Source organism: Lepisma saccharinum, unplaced genomic scaffold (assembly GCF_977018435.1).
Source record: "Lepisma saccharinum unplaced genomic scaffold, izLepSacc3.1 HAP1_SCAFFOLD_89, whole genome shotgun sequence".
NCBI lineage: Eukaryota > Metazoa > Arthropoda > Insecta > Zygentoma > Lepismatidae > Lepisma > Lepisma saccharinum.
In genome coordinates this window covers 1,142,473-1,151,451 of record NW_028142923.1, presented here as the reverse complement: position 1 = coordinate 1,151,451, position 8,979 = coordinate 1,142,473, and positions in this window count along the sequence as shown.

The following is an 8,979-nucleotide window of genomic DNA, read 5'->3' as shown; positions in this document are numbered from 1 at the left end:
GTTATGAGAGTTTCCTAGGTAACTAAGCATGAATATTACACATGGATTAAATTTTTCCGGAGGAGCGAATAGAGAGCTTCGACCTGATTACAAAGAGTGTAAAATCACTGCTGCATCTTCTGTAGTGTCGGAGATATGCGTGTTTGAAATTTTATATAATATTTTTGTGAAACATGTTTCCAAAGATGTATTACATTGTTTCAACAATCAAAGTGGTTATTTCAAATCTCCACGACGACGACTACAATCAAACACAAATAGATTGTTTACTTTATTGTTATGAGAGTTTCCATGGTAACTAAGCATGAATATTACACATGGATTATTTTTTTCCGGATGAGCGAATAGAGAGCTTCGACATGATTACATTGAGTGTAAAATCACTGCTGCATCTTCTATAGTATCGGAGATATGCGAGTTTGAAATTATATATAATGTTTTTGTAAAACATGTTTCCAAGGATGTATTACATTGTTTCAACAATCAAAGTGGTTATTTCAAATTTCCACTTCGACGACTACAATCAAGCACAAATAGATTGTTTACTTTATTGTTATGAGAGTTTCCTAGGTAACTAAGCATGAATATTACACATGGATTAAATTTTTCCGGAGGAGCGAATAGAGAGCTTCGACCTGATTACAAAGAGTGTAAAATCACTGCTGCATCTTCTGTAGTGTCGGAGATATGCGTGTTTGAAATTTTATATAATATTTTTGTGAAACATGTTTCCAAAGATGTATTACATTGTTTCAACAATCAAAGTGGTTATTTCAAATCTCCACGACGACGACTACAATCAAACACAAATAGATTGTTTACTTTATTGTTATGAGAGTTTCCATGGTAACTAAGCATGAATATTACACATGGATTAATTTTTTCCGGATGAGCGAATAGAGAGCTTCGACCTGATTACAATGAGTGTAAAATCACTGCTGCATCTTCTGTAGTGTCGGAGATATGCGAGTTTGAAATTTTATATAATGTTTTTGTGAAACATGTTTCCAAAGATGTATTACATTGTTTCAACAATCAAAGTGGTTATTTCAAATCTCCACGACGACGACTACAATCAAACACAAATAGATTGTTTACTTTAGTGTTATGAGAGTTTCCATGGTAACTAAGCATGAATATTACACATGGATTAAATTTTTCCGGATGAGCGAATAGAGAGCTTCGACCTGATTACATTGAGTGTAAAATCACTGGTGTATCTTCTATAGTAACGGAGATATGCGAGTTTGAAATTATGTATAATGTTTTTGTAAAACATGTTTCCAAGGATGTATTACATTGTTTCAACAATCAAAGTGGTTATTTCAAATCTCCACGACGACGACTACAATCAAACACAAATAGATTGTTTACTTTAGTGTTATGAGAGTTTCCATGGTAACTAAGCATGAATATTACACATGGATTAAATTTTTCCGGATGAGCGAATAGAGAGCTTCGACCTGATTACATTGAGTGTAAAATCACTGGTGCATCTTCTATAGTGTCGGAGATATGCGAGTTTGAAATTTTATATAATGTTTTTGTAAAATATGTTCCCAAGGATGTATTACATTGTTTTCTTCAATCAAAGTGGTTATTTCAAATCTCCACGACGACGACTACAATCAAACACAAAGAGATTGTTTACATTAGTGTTATGAGAGTTTCCATGGTAACTAAGCATGAATATTACACATGGATGAAATTTTTCCAGATGAGCGAATAGAGAGCTTCGACCTGATTACATTGAGTGTAAAATCACTGCTGCATCTTCTATAGTATCGGAGATATGCGAGTTTGAAATTATATATAATGTTTTTGTAAAACATGTTTCCAAGGATGTATTACATTGTTTCAACAATCAAAGTGGTTATTTCAAATTTCCACGTCGACGACTACAATCAAGCACAAATAGATTGTTTACTTTATTGTTATGAGAGTTTCCTAGGTAACTAAGCATGAATATTACACATGGATTAAATTTTTCCGGAGGAGCGAATAGAGAGCTTCGACCTGATTACAAAGAGTGTAAAATCACTGCTGCATCTTCTGTAGTGTCGGAGATATGCGTGTTTGAAATTTTATATAATATTTTTGTGAAACATGTTTCCAAAGATGTATTACATTGTTTCAACAATCAAAGTGGTTATTTCAAATCTCCACGACGACGACTACAATCAAACACAAATAGATTGTTTACTTTATTGTTATGAGAGTTTCCATGGTAACTAAGCATGAATATTACACATGGATTAATTTTTTCCGGATGAGCGAATAGAGAGCTTCGACCTGATTACAATGAGTGTAAAATCACTGCTGCACCTTCTGTAGTGTCGGAGATATGCGAGTTTGAAATTATATATAATGTTTTTGTGAAACATGTTTCCAAAGATGTATTACATTGTTTCAACAATCAAAGTGGTTATTTCAAATCTCCACGACGACGACTACAATCAAACACAAATAGATTGTTTACTTTAGTGTTATGAGAGTTTCCATGGTAACTAAGCATGAATATTACACATGGATTAAATTTTTCCGGATGAGCGAATAGAGAGCTTCGACCTGATTACATTGAGTGTAAAATCACTGGTGTATCTTCTATAGTAACGGAGATATGCGAGTTTGAAATTATGTATAATGTTTTTGTAAAACATGTTTCCAAGGATGTATTACATTGTTTCAACAATCAAAGTGGTTATTTCAAATCTCCACGACGACGACTACAATCAAACACAAATAGATTGTTTACTTTAGTGTTATGAGAGTTTCCATGGTAACTAAGCATGAATATTACACATGGATTAAATTTTTCCGGATGAGCGAATAGAGAGCTTCGACCTGATTACATTGAGTGTAAAATCACTGGTGCATCTTCTATAGTGTCGGAGATATGCGAGTTTGAAATTTTATATAATGTTTTTGTAAAACATGTTCCCAAGGATGTATTACATTGTTTTCTTCAATCAAAGTGGTTATTTCAAATCTCCACGACGACGACTACAATCAAACACAAAGAGATTGTTTACATTAGTGTTATGAGAGTTTCCATGGTAACTAAGCATGAATATTACACATGGATGAAATTTTTCCGGATGAGCGAATAGAGAGCTTCGACCTGATTACATTGAGTGTAAAATCACTGCTGCATCTTCTATAGTATCGGAGATATGCGAGTTTGAAATTATATATAATGTTTTTGTAAAACATGTTTCCAAGGATATATTACATTGTTTCAACAATCAAAGTGGTTGTTTCAAATTTCCACGTCGACGACTACAATCAAGCACAAATAGATTGTTTACTTTATTGTTATGACAGTTTCCATGGTAACTAAGCATGAATATTACACATGGATTAAATTTTTCCGGATGAGCGAATAGAGAGCTTCGACCTGATTACAATGAGTGTAAAATCACTGCTGCATTTTCTGTAGTGTCGGAGATATGCGTGTTTGAAATTTTATATAATATTTTTGTGAAACATGTTTCCAAAGATGTATTACATTGTTTCAACAATCAAAGTGGTTATTTCAAATCTCCACGACGACGACTACAATCAAACACAAATAGATTGTTTACTTTAGTGTTATGAGAGTTTCCATGGTAACTAAGCATGAATATTACACATGGATTAAATTTTTCCGGATGAGCGAATAGAGAGCTTCGACCTGATTATAGTGAGTGTAAAATCAATGCTGTATCTTCTATAGTAACGGAGATATGCGAGTTTGAAATTATATATAATGTTTTTGTAAAACATGTTTCCAAGGATGTATTACATTGTTTCAACAATCAAAGTGGTTATTTCAAATTTCCACGTCGACGACTACAATCAAGCACAAATAGATTGTTTACTTTATTGTTATGAGAGTTTCCATGGTAACTAAGCATGAATATTACACATGGATTAAATTTTTCCGGATGAGCGAATAGAGAACTTCGACCTGATTACAATGAGTGTAAAATCACTGCTGCATCTTCTGTAGTGTCGGAGATATGCGTGTTTGAAATTTTATATAATATTTTTGTGAAACATGTTTCCAAAGATGTATTACATTGTTTCAACAATCAAAGTGGTTATTTCAAATCTCCACGACGACGACTACAATCAAACACAAATAGATTGTTTACTTTATTGTTATGAGAGTTTCCATGGTAACTAAGCATGAATATTACACATGGATTAATTTTTTCCGGATGAGCGAATAGAGAGCTTCGACCTGATTACAATGAGTGTAAAATCACTGCTGCATCTTCTGTAGTGTCGGAGATATGCGAGTTTGAAATTATATATAATGTTTTTGTAAAACATGTTTCCAAGGATGTATTACATTGTTTCAACAATCAAAGTGGTTATTTCAAATTTCCACGTCGACGACTACAATCAAGCACAAATAGATTGTTTACTTTACTGTTATGAGAGTTTCCATGGTAACTAAGCATGAATATTACACATGGATTAAATTTTTCCGGATGAGCGAATAGAGAGCTTCGACCTGATTACAATGAGTGTAAAATCACTGCTGCATCTTCTGTAGTGTCGGAGATATGCGAGTTTGAAATTTTATATAATGTTTTTGTGAAACATGTTTCCAAAGATGTATTACATTGTTTCAACAATCAAAGTGGTTATTTCAAATCTCCACGACGACGACTACAATCAAACACAAATAGATTGTTTACTTTAGTGTTATGAGAGTTTCCATGGTAACTAAGCATGAATATTACACATGGATTAAATTTTTCCGGATGAGCGAATAGAGAGCTTCGACCTGATTACAATGAGTGTAAAATCACTGCTTCATCTTCTGTAGTGTCGGAGATATGCGAGTTTGAAATTTTATATAATGTTTTTGTGAAACATGTTTCCAAAGATGTATTACATTGTTTCAACAATCAAAGTGGTTATTTCAAATCTCCACGACGACGACTACAATCAAAAACAAATAGATTGTTTACTTTAGTGTTATGAGAGTTTCCATGGTAACTAAGCATGAATATTACACATGGATTAAATTTTTCCGGATGAGCGAATAGAGAGCTTCGACCTGATTACATTGAGTGTAAAATCACAGCTGCATCTTCTATAGTATCGGAGATATGCGAGTTCGAAATTTTATATAATGTTTTTGTGAAACATGTTTCCAAAGATGTATTACATTGTTTCAACAATCAAAGTGGTTATTTCAAATCTCCACGACGACGACTACAATCAAAAACAAATAGATTGTTTACTTTAGTGTTATGAGAGTTTCCATGGTAACTAAGCATGAATATTACACATGGATTAAATTTTTCCGGATGAGCGAATAGAGAGCTTCGACCTGATTACATTGAGTGTAAAATCACTGGTGTATCTTCTATAATAACGGAGATATGCGAGTTTGAAATTATGTATAATGTTTTTGTAAAACATGTTTCCAAGGATGTATTACATTGTTTCAATAATCAAAGTGGTTATTTCAAATCTCCACGACGACGACTACAATCAAACACAAATAGATTGTTTACTTTAGTGTTATGAGAGTTTCCATGGTAACTAAGCATGAATATTACACATGGATTAAATTTTTCCGGATGAGCGAATAGAGAGCTTCGACATGATTACATTGAGTGTAAAATCACTGCTGCATCTTCTATAGTATCGGAGATATGCGAGTTTGAAATTATATATAATGTTTTTGTAAAACATGTTTCCAAGGATGTATTACATTGTTTCAACAATCAAAGTGGTTATTTCAAATTTCCACTTCGACGACTACAATCAAGCACAAATAGATTGTTTACTTTATTGTTATGAGAGTTTCCTAGGTAACTAAGCATGAATATTACACATGGATTAAATTTTTCCGGATGAGCGAATAGAGAGCTTCGACCTGATTACAAAGAGTGTAAAATCACTGCTGCATCTTCTGTAGTGTCGGAGATATGCGTGTTTGAAATTTTATATAATATTTTTGTGAAACATGTTTCCAAAGATGTATTACATTGTTTCAACAATCAAAGTGGTTATTTCAAATCTCCACGACGACGACTACAATCAAACACAAATAGATTGTTTACTTTATTGTTATGAGAGTTTCCATGGTAACTAAGCATGAATATTACACATGGATTAATTTTTTCCGGATGAGCGAATAGAGAGCTTCGACCTGATTACAATGAGTGTAAAATCACTGCTGCATCTTCTGTAGTGTCGGAGATATGCGAGTTTGAAATTTTATATAATGTTTTTGTGAAACATGTTTCCAAAGATGTATTACATTGTTTCAACAATCAAAGTGGTTATTTCAAATCTCCACGACGACGACTACAATCAAACACAAATAGATTGTTTACTTTAGTGTTATGAGAGTTTCCATGGTAACTAAGCATGAATATTACACATGGATTAAATTTTTCCGGATGAGCGAATAGAGAGCTTCGACCTGATTACATTGAGTGTAAAATCACTGGTGCATCTTCTATAGTGTCGGAGATATGCGAGTTTGAAATTTTATATAATGTTTTTGTAAAACATGTTCCCAAGGATGTATTACATTGTTTTCTTCAATCAAAGTGGTTATTTCAAATCTCCACGACGACGACTACAATCAAACACAAAGAGATTGTTTACATTAGTGTTATGAGAGTTTCCATGGTAACTAAGCATGAATATTACACATGGATGAAATTTTTCCGGATGAGCGAATAGAGAGCTTCGACCTGATTACATTGAGTGTAAAATCACTGCTGCATCTTCTATAGTATCGGAGATATGCGAGTTTGAAATTATATATAATGTTTTTGTAAAACATGTTTCCAAGGATGTATTACATTGTTTCAACAATCAAAGTGGTTATTTCAAATTTCCACGTCGACGACTACAATCAAGCACAAATAGATTGTTTACTTTATTGTTATGAGAGTTTCCATGGTAACTAAGCATGAATATTACACATGGATTAAATTTTTCCGGATGAGCGAATAGAGAGCTTCGACCTGATTACAATGAGTGTAAAATCACTGCTGCATTTTCTGTAGTGTCGGAGATATGCGTGTTTGAAATTTTATATAATATTTTTGTGAAACATGTTTCCAAAGATGTATTACATTGTTTCAACAATCAAAGTGGTTATTTCAAATCTCCACGACGACGACTACAATCAAACACAAATAGATTGTTTACTTTAGTGTTATGAGAGTTTCCATGGTAACTAAGCATGAATATTACACATGGATTAAATTTTTCCGGATGAGCGAATAGAGAGCTTCGACCTGATTATAGTGAGTGTAAAATCAATGCTGTATCTTCTATAGTAACGGAGATATGCGAGTTTCAAATTATATATAATGTTTTTGTAAAACATGTTTCCAAGGATGTATTACATTGTTTCAACAATCAAAGTGGTTATTTCAAATCTCCACGACGACGACTACAATCAAACACAAATAGATTGTTTACTTTATTGTTATGAGAGTTTCCATGGTAACTAAGCATGAATATTACACATGGATTAAATTTTTCCGGATGAGCGAATAGAGAGCTTCGACCTGATTACATTGAGTGTAAAATCACTGCTGCATCTTCTATAGTATCGGAGATATGCGAGTTTGAAATTATATATAATGTTTTTGTAAAACATGTTTCCAAGGATGTATTACATTGTTTCAACAATCAAAGTGGTTATTTCAAATTTCCACGTCGACGACTACAATCAAGCACAAATAGATTGTTTACTTTATTGTTATGAGAGTTTCCATGGTAACTAAGCATGAATATTACACATGGATTAAATTTTTCCGGATGAGCGAATAGAGAGCTTCGACCTGATTACAATGAGTGTAAAATCACTGCTGCATCTTCTGTAGTGTCGGAGATATGCGTGTTTGAAATTTTATATAATATTTTTGTGAAACATGTTTCCAAAGATGTATTACATTGTTTCAACAATCAAAGTGGTTATTTCAAATCTCCACGACGACGACTACAATCAAACAGAAATAGATTGTTTACTTTATTGTTATGAGAGTTTCCATGGTAACTAAGCATGAATATTACACATGGATTAATTTTTTCCGGATGAGCGGATAGAGAGCTTCGACCTGATTACAATGAGTGTAAAATCACTCCTGCATCTTCTGTAGTGTCGGAGATATGCGAGTTTGAAATTATATATAATGTTTTTGTAAAACATGTTTCCAAGGATGTATTACATTGTTTCAACAATCAAAGTGGTTAATTCAAATCTCCACGACGACGACTACAATCAAACACAAATAGATTGTTTACTTTATTGTTATGAGAGTTTCCATGGTAACTAAGCATGAATATTACACATGGATTAAATTTTTCCGGATGAGCGAATAGAGAGCTTCGACCTGATTACATTGAGTATAAAATCACTGCTGCATCTTCTATAGTATCGGAGATATGCGAGTTTGAAATTATATATAATGTTTTTGTAAAACATGTTTCCAAGGATGTATTACATTGTTTCAACAATCAAAGTGGTTATTTCAAATTTCCACGTCGACGACTACAATCAAGCACAAATAGATTGTTTACTTTATTGTTATGAGAGTTTCCATGGTAACTAAGCATGAATATTACACATGGATTAAATTTTTCCGGATGAGCGAATAGAGAGCTTCGACCTGATTACAATGAGTGTAAAATCACTGCTGCATCTTCTGTAGTGTCGGAGATATGCGTGTTTGAAATTTTATATAATATTTTTTGTGAAACATGTTTCCAAAGATGTATTACATTGTTTCAACAATCAAAGTGGTTATTTCAAATCTCCACGACGACGACTACAATCAAACACAAATAGATTGTTTACTTTAGTGTTATGAGAGTTTCCATGGTAACTAAGCATGAATATTACACATGGATTAAATTTTTCCGGATGAGCGAATAGAGAGTTTCGACCTGATTACATTGAGTGTAAAATCACAGCTGCATCTTCTATAGTATCGGAGATATGCGAGT